This window comes from Enhydra lutris, unplaced genomic scaffold, assembly GCF_002288905.1.
Source record: "Enhydra lutris kenyoni isolate GAN:26980312 unplaced genomic scaffold, ASM228890v2 scaffoldscaffold72, whole genome shotgun sequence".
NCBI lineage: Eukaryota > Metazoa > Chordata > Mammalia > Carnivora > Mustelidae > Enhydra > Enhydra lutris.
The window spans coordinates 6,048,108-6,056,612 of NW_019154156.1; the positions used below are offsets into that span (position 1 = coordinate 6,048,108).

At 44.6% G+C, this 8,505-nt stretch overlaps 1 pseudogene; it reads right to left on the bottom strand.

The window, feature by feature from the left end:
• Positions 1-6,357: 6,357 nt before the first annotated feature.
• LOC111159964 lies at positions 6,358-8,252 on the bottom strand (annotated as a pseudogene).
• Positions 8,253-8,505: the final 253 nt, after the last annotated feature.

Below are 8,505 nucleotides of genomic sequence, written 5' to 3' on the forward strand. Positions count from 1 at the left end.
AGTTTCCGACCTTTGCTTTTTTTTTTTTTTAAACCACATTCTAGCTTTTTCACAACTTTGAGTCTACCTGTCCCTGTTTGTTCCCAGGTATGAAATATCACTAGATGTTCAGTATTAGAGCTGGAAAGAACAGTCAGAAACTCTTAGTCCCATGCTTCTATTTTATAAACAAGGAAGCAGAGACTTCGAGAAGCGGAGAAACTTTGGTAAGGTCCCACAGCTAGTTAATGACAAAACTGGGAGGCAAATCCAGACTTCCTGACTCCCAGTCCAACAGAGTCAGGATCCAGATGGTACACATGACACGAGATCCTGCCTGAGATGTGACAAGCCACTGCAAGGCTCCAGGCAGAATGGACCGAATGCAGCCACAGAGAAGAGGAATGAGGCAGGAAAGGAGAAAGATTTTTGATCTTTGAGGCTCTGCTTCTTTGCTTCCTCTACATATTAGCTCTCTGGCACAAAGCCCCGTTATCCTGACCCAAGAAATCACCCTGACGTTCCAGATATTGAGCTAGAGGTTTCTTGTGTCCACACGAGATGCCATGAGAGTTATTACATTTATACCTAACGTAAGTAGATACTAATCCTAAAGTAAAATCTCTAAAGGCAAGTTGCTTTAAGCATTAATATATACACTTGGCCTGTGCTTATAAACCAATGCAGGTTTGACAACTATCTAGTACTCATTCATTCATTCATTCATTTTCTCACTGATTCACTCAACAGACTCTTACTGAGTACCTCGTCCATGCCAAGAGATGCAGTGGTGGTCAGGACAGGCAATGGCCCTGGCTCCCGTAGAACGTATAATTTACTGGGTTCAACAGACATTGAACAAGAATTCAGTGAATTATGGAGGGACACACCACAGAACTCCACCAGGAACCAAGGGACTAGTTTGACGTTCCAACTCCGTGGTTTTTTGTGGAGGTGGTTTGGAAAGTGGTGGAGACATCTGGGACTATTATAATTCCAGAGGGAAGCTCCTAGCCTTTAGGTGTTGGGAAGCAAGGTTGCTGGGTGTCCGGTACTTTGCTGTCTAGCCCCACAATAGAGAGAATTTCCCTTCATCCTTCGTGACTTCTGAGTCCTTGCTGGACATTCACAAAGGGGAAAAGCCTGCTTAATTACCCAAGCCTGGACCCCGGCTCCACTTCAGGTCTACACGAAGTATCTCTTGCACATCTTGAACATATGAGGAATATTCAAGGAATGGATCAGTGTGGACGATGACCTTTTGTTCTGTTCAGAACTAAGGAGCACGTCAGCGATTTCATAAAAACATGTCAGTGGCAGCAATGCTGCCCATAAAACACACCTCGGTCAGGTGATGGTTAGCAATCTCTTCTCTCATGAAGATGGAGTATATAGCTATACTGAAATTCATTTTAAAATACATATTACTTTCTTTTTACTACTACTCCATTAGGTTCAGACAGTGTATTGACGATAGCTTATTTTACTTATGAATTTCATTTCTGGTTGGTTAGTGAAGGAAAGTGAACAAGATCTCAAGGACCCGGCAGAGAACTGTACTGTGCCTCCTCTCTTGGGTCTAGGAATGCTTTTGGTGGTGTCCCTCCACTGACCGGTGGTGTGGCTTTTGGTTACTTGTTTGGGGGAAAACACACACACACACACACACACACACACACACACACACCCTTCTCTTCCCATTTCAGTGACTCTGGAGTGAGAGGACGACAGATGGAAGAGAAACCCACACACTGAAGGGGTGTAGGTGTGACTGCCTACCTCTATGTAAGGTAGGCAGTCACAATTGTGGCTGCTCAATCCAGAAAGCATCTATCTATCCATCTAGATTTTGGTTTCCAGGAACATGGCACTCAGAGAGAATTTTTATAACTAGTGTATCTGCTGTGCGCCTAGAGCCACGAGAAAGAGTCCAGATGCCAGATGATGGCAGTGAACACAGAGAGACCCAGGAGCCCACAAGCATAGGAACGCCAGCTTTTTCTCCAGTTCTACCTGCGACTCTGCTTTTCTGGCTGAGGGAGTGCAGGAGAGAGTCTGAACCAAGGGCAGGCAGAGAGGTTCTGGACTGTGGACGGAACAACAGTGTTTAGAGAGCTTCGGTGTCCCCGAGAATTTAGCATCTTCCTGCACTATGGTGCTCTCAGGCACTTTTCTGGTAACTTCTTATTTCCTGACATTCTGCAAAACAAGGATGTGGCAACGTGGGTTGTGGCTGGCAGACAAACAAGAACCTTCTTTACAGATGGAGAGAGATAGCAAAACTGTGTTGACTTCCTTTTATTCCTGTTGCTGCACAAATTCAGCCACTTGATAGGCTGGACACGCAAGACAGAGCAGGATCCGGGAAGACAGGCATTCACAGGGACATGCAGCCCTCCAAGAAGGCTGCCCCGGAAGCTTCCGCTCCACGTGAATGCGGGTGGACGTGCCGGTGGGGAAGGACCTGCGTGGATCTCTACAGTAGCTTCTAATTATCAAGCCACCAGGCTGCTTTCTTACAGAAGTCTGAATGAAGAACTAGACTTGCCTTAGAAGAGGGGTTGTTGTTGTTTTGCATTGTTTTTAACCTTTGCAATCTTGACTCTCTAGAACTGAATGAGGGACCCTTTGGTCACAGAGTTGGAGATTGGGGCTTGAGCACTTTTAAAATAATGTTGGTGGGACTCCGATCTGTGGTCTAAAAGGAAACCTACAGCATGACAACAGTTGGGCTTTTTCCTTGGGGAGGTAGCCCCTGCATGTGAGGTCAGCTCCCCTGGTAGCCGGGATGAGGTGACTGGCTTGTTTCGCCAAGGCCTCCAAAGTGTCTCAAATGGCAACTAATTTTAGTTGAAATGGACTTAATCCAAATTCGAACCAGGGACTGAGAAGAGCAAGGCTCCGTATCCCATTACCAGAGCTATCCAGATTCTCCATCATACTGTATATTAAATCCTTATAATAAGCTGCTTTGTGAGTCTTGGTGCTGGGTCAGGATTTTCATTGCAGTGATTACCCTATGGTCTGCTGGCCAGCTGAAGCTGGAGTCCTCTTTCCCTTGATACGTTTCCATAACATCTCTCATCGGCCCAGTGAGACTTGTTGTTAAGGGCAGAGCTAATCTATTGCAGCCTGCCTGGCAGCACAATGCCAAGAAACTTGGTGTGTTTCCTTCAGCTCTTTCTGTGAGGACAGTTCACTTCTCTGGAAGAGTTTTAGCTCCATCGAGTCAGGGAACAATCCAGCTGCAAATAGCTCTTGAAAACAGCTTCCCCAGGGCATCCTAAAAGTGGGGGCCCCTCACCCAGACTGACACCGAAATCAAGACGTTATTTCATATACTGGGCTTCAGTACATGTATGCATACGAATATTTAAGTATCTGTGTGTTCCCAAAGGTGCTGGGGGGACCTTTTTAAAAAAGTATCGCGATTTTACATGTCCTTGAGTGACATGGTTTCCTAATTCCGCTTCCTTGTCCACTGCCGGCCCACCACTCGAGCTACTCGTTGGTCGCTTACAACCTTGCTGAGCGCTGGCCACAGAGAGAAGATTAAGGCAGTTTCAGCCCAGTAGGACGGAGCGACAAACAAATAAGCCAGACTTCTGTGTGATCTGTGAAGAGGAGCCAAAAAAAGTCCACACCACCAACCAGTTTGAAGACAGCCCAACAGAGTTTGCTTTGAATACTAGGGCTGGGGAAGTAAACCCATTTGTCCGCAGCTGGGCAGCCGGAGTATCCCAGACGAGGGATGTGTGGTGAAAGCCTCTCACTCGGCAGGAGTGACTTGGGCCCTGGGAGGACACCTCTGACTACACACGCCCCTGCCCCGTGCGACCGCCCTCCATCTGGCTTGCCCCTCACCCTGTGTGGCAGCTCATTTATGAGACTTTCACCGAGGAGATTTGTCCCCGCCTCTATCGTGATTCCCTGGCCCTGCTGCTTTTGGCCTTCTCTCCGGTCTTGGCCCCTGTGTTGGGAACCCCATTCGCTCCTCTGGCTTAGCATTTTCCTCATCCCCATACTCTAGGCCTCCACCCCAGGCTGTCCTCCACCTGATCCCTTGTCTCTGGGCTCCAGGAGCAGCTGCCAACACAGTTCCAGCCACACCCTCACTCGGTTCTCCACGGGGCCACCGGGTTCTGTTTTGTTTTGTTTCCTCCTTGGGTCCCACCCTTACCCTCTTCCTGCCATTTTGAAAGAAAATCCAATGCTTTGGGCCTCAATAAAACAAACAAACTGACAAATACACTAAAGAGCCAAGTCTGGGTCAAAAATCAAAGCAAAGCAAAACTCAACTCTGGAGAACATTTCTTCTGTTATAGGATTCGTGCCTTTTATTCTCAGCCCCCAAATGGTAAGAGAGTTCGGTGTCATAGACACATGAGAAGCTTAATGCCAAAGAAAAGCTGCAGGGGCAGGGGGTGGGGGTGGGGGTGGGGGTTGGGCAGCCATAATCCTTATACCCGGAAAAGGCCTCCATTACCTGGAGAGCTTGTGGCTTACACTTTTAGGACATTTTATACCAGCGCTGTCAATAAACGTATACTGTTAGACACATCTCGTTTTATGTTCTTTTTTTAAAAAATATTTTATTTATTTATTTATTTGACAGAGAGAGACACAGCGAGAGCAGGAACACAAGCAGGGGGAGTGAGAGAAGGAGAAGCAGGCGTCCCACGGAGCAGGGAGCCCAATGCTAGGCTCAATTCCAGGACCCTGGGATCACGACCCAAGCCGAACGCAGTCGCTTGATGACTGAGCCACCCAGACGCCCCTAGTTTTATGTTCTAATAGCCACGTTAAAAAAACAAAAGAAAAAAAATGAAATAACTTTAAATAATAGATTTTGTTTAACCCAGTGCAGCTAAAATATGCTCCTTGCAAAATAGTACATAAGATTACAAGATGAATTAGTTCTAGGGGTCTGCTGTATGACATATGGAGTAGCAAACATTACCGCAGACTGCACTCAAAACTTTGTAAGAGGGTAGATCTTGTGTTAAGTGTTCTTACCACACACACAAAAGAGCAAGTACAAGGAAACTTCTGGAGGTGATGGATATGTCTATACCCCGATCGTGGTGATGTTTTTCTGGTTTTATGTGTAAGTCCAGACTTATCCAATTGTAGACATTGAATATGCATGTTGTTCGGTGTATCCACTGTACCCCTACAATGCTTTTACAAAGTATTAGTGAGACATTTTACATCCTTTTATTATCATACTAAGCCTTAGAAATAGCCATTCATGTGCCACATTTTCAACAAAGCCTAATACAGTCCTACCGAAACAAACTTGTGTTTTGTGGAAAAATATTTTACATTGCTTAATCTTCTTCATTTAAATTAATTACAATACAAGAAATAAAACATTTCTCAGTTGCACTAGCCTTATTTCCCATCCCTCTGAGCCACATCTGATGCTAGCTAATGTATGGTACAGCACACATTCACAAACAAAGGTGCTTACTCATTCGCAGCACCTCACACCAGCTCAGCAAAATACAGAAACTAGTCTCCCCAGTGAGACAATGACAGTCATTGAACAGGGAGGAGGGAAGCCGGTCCCAACCTCCACTCCCCTGCTCTTTCAAAAGTCTTCACAAATGCCATCAATTTGCAAATTATTTCCTGTAATTTTTACTTTTCTTCTTAAGCTTAACTTTTTTCAAAGAAAAAAAAAAGAGCAACTCAAATACAACACAGATGACATTTGCTAGTAAATTATATATATTTTTTAATCCATAAACTTGCCATCTTGGCAACCCAATAAATTTGCCAATTAGCGTATAAAAAGCAAACAGAGCACCAGGCTCCATAAACATCTCTTGAAGCATTAGTTCATGCCTTTGGTCTCTTTTCAGGATGAATTAGCCTTAAACATAAGACTTCCTCTCCTCTAAGACTTTAACTGTTGTCTGTTCCTCCCATTACAGGCATACCTTGGAGATCTTGTGGGTTTAGTTCCAGAACACCACAATAAAGCAAATATCAAAAGAAAGCTGGTCAAATGAATTTTGTGGTTTCCCAGTGCTTATAAAAGTTATCTGTACCCTATACTGTAGTAATAGCATTGTGCCTAAAAATTGTATGTACCTTAATTAAAAAGAGGAGAAGTGAGTTGGGGGGAAATCAGAGGGAGAGACGAACCATGGGAGACTGTGGACTCTGAGAAACAAACTGAGGGTTTCAGAGGGGAGTGGGTGGGCATTTGGGTGAGCCTGTGGTGGGTATTAAAGAGGGCATGTATTGCATGGAGCATTGGGTGTGATACCTAAACAATGAATCTTGGAACACTGAAAAAAAATAAAATTAAAAAAAAATACTTTATTGCCAAAAATTGCTAATCATCCCCTGAGCTTTGGCAAGTCCTAATCATTTTGCTGGTGCAGGGTCTTGTCTCCATGCTGATGGCTGCTGACTTATCAAGGTGGTGGTTGCTGGAGGGTGGGGTGTCTGTGCCAATTTCGGAAAATAAGACAACTGTTTGGCTTGCCGCATTGATGGACTCTTCCTTTCATCCATGGCTTCTCTGTGGCGTGTGATGCTGTCTGATAACACTGCACCCACAGGAGAACTTCTTTCATTATTAGAGTCAACCCTCTCAAACCCTGTTGCTGCTTTATTAACTAAAATTATGTAATAATCTAAATCCTTTCTTGTCATTTCAGCATTCTTCATTGCATCTCCACCAGGAGGAGGTTCATCACAAGAAACCACTTTCTTGGGCATCTGGGTGGGTCAGTAGTTGAGCGTCTGCTTTTGGCTCAGGTCACGATCCCAGGGTCCTAGGATCGAGCCCCACATTGGGCTCCCTGATCAGCGGGAAGCCTGCTTCTCCCTCTCCCATTCCCCCTGCTTTTTTCCCTCTCTTGCTATGTCTTTCTCTGTCAAATAAATAAATAAAATCTTAAAAAGAAAAGAAAATAAACCACTTTCTTTGCTCAACCACAAGAAGCTCATCTGTGAGAGACTTGTCATGAGATGGTGGCAGTTCAGCCCCATCTTCAGGTCTGCTTCTAATTCTAGTTCTCTGCTCTTCCCACCATATTTGCCGTTCCTTCCTCCACTGAAGTCTTGAACACCTCACAGTTACCTATTAGGATGGAAATCAGCTTCTTCCAGACTCCTGTTCATGTTGATATTTTGACCTCTTGCCCTAAATCATGAACATTTTTAATGACATCTGGAATGGTGAATCCTTCCCAGAAGGTTTGCAATGGCCTTTGTCTAGTTCTATCAGAGGAATCACTACCTAGAGCATTTAGAGCCATAGGCAATGTATTTCTTAAATAGTATGACTTGAAAGATGAAATTACTCCCTGACCTGTAGGCTACAGAATGGATGTCATTAGCAGGCATAAAAAAACACTAATCTCATTGCACGTCTCTATCAGAACTCCAGTAACTAGGTACATTGTCAATGAGCAGTAATATTTTGAAAGATACCTTTTTTTTTTTTTTTTTTTAGCAGTAGGTCTCAATAGTGAGCTCAAACTATTCAGTAAACCATATTGTAAACAGATTGTGTTGCCATCCAGGCTTCAACTAATAGAATACAAAGTAGATTTAACATAATTATTAAAGCCCCATAGTTTTCAGCACGGTAAATGGATATCGGTTTCAACTTTAAGTTACCAGCTACGTTAAGGGGCTAACAAGAGAGTCAGCCTGTCCTTTGCAGGTTTGAAGCCAGGCCTGGACTTCTCCTCTCTAGCTATGAAAGTCCTAGATGGCATCTTCTTCCAAAAGAATGTTGTTTTGTCTACATTGAAGATCTGTTTAGTGTAGTCACCTTCATGAATTATCGTCTGGATAACTGGCTTCAGCTTCTACATCAACACCTGCTACTTCACCTTGCACCTGTTAGGGAGATGGCTTCTTTCCTTAAATCCCATACATCAACCTCCCTTAGCTTCACTCTTTTCTTCTGCAGCCTCCCCACCTCTCTCAGCCTTCACAGAATTGAAGAGAGCGAGGGCCTTGCTCTCAATTAGGCTCTGGCTTAAGGGAATGTTGTGGCTGGTTTGGTCTTCTATCCAGACCTCTGAAACTTTCTCCATATCAGCAATAAGGCGGCTTTTCTTTCTTATCATTGATGTGTTCACTGCAATAGCACTTCTGATTTTCTCCAAGAACTTTTCCTTTGCATTCACAGCTTGGCTAACTGTTTGCTGTAGGAGGCCTAGCTTTCAGCCTATCTCAGCTTTCAGTATGCCTTCCTCACTGAGCTAAATCACTTCTAGCTTTGGATTTGAAATAAGGGACATGGGGGACATGTGGGTGGCACCATCGGTTATGTGTCCCCCTCTTGATTTTGGCTCAGGTCATGACCTCAGGGTGGTGAGACTGGGCTGCAAGTAGGGCTCTGTGCCCAGCGGGGAGTCTGCTAGGGATTCTCTCCCTCTGTCCCTCCCCTTCGCTAAAATAAATCTTCAAAAATGAAATTGTGTCTCAAGGGAACAGGGAGGCCTGAGGAGAAGGAGAGAGACAGGAGAACAGCAATTGGAGGAGCAGTCAAAA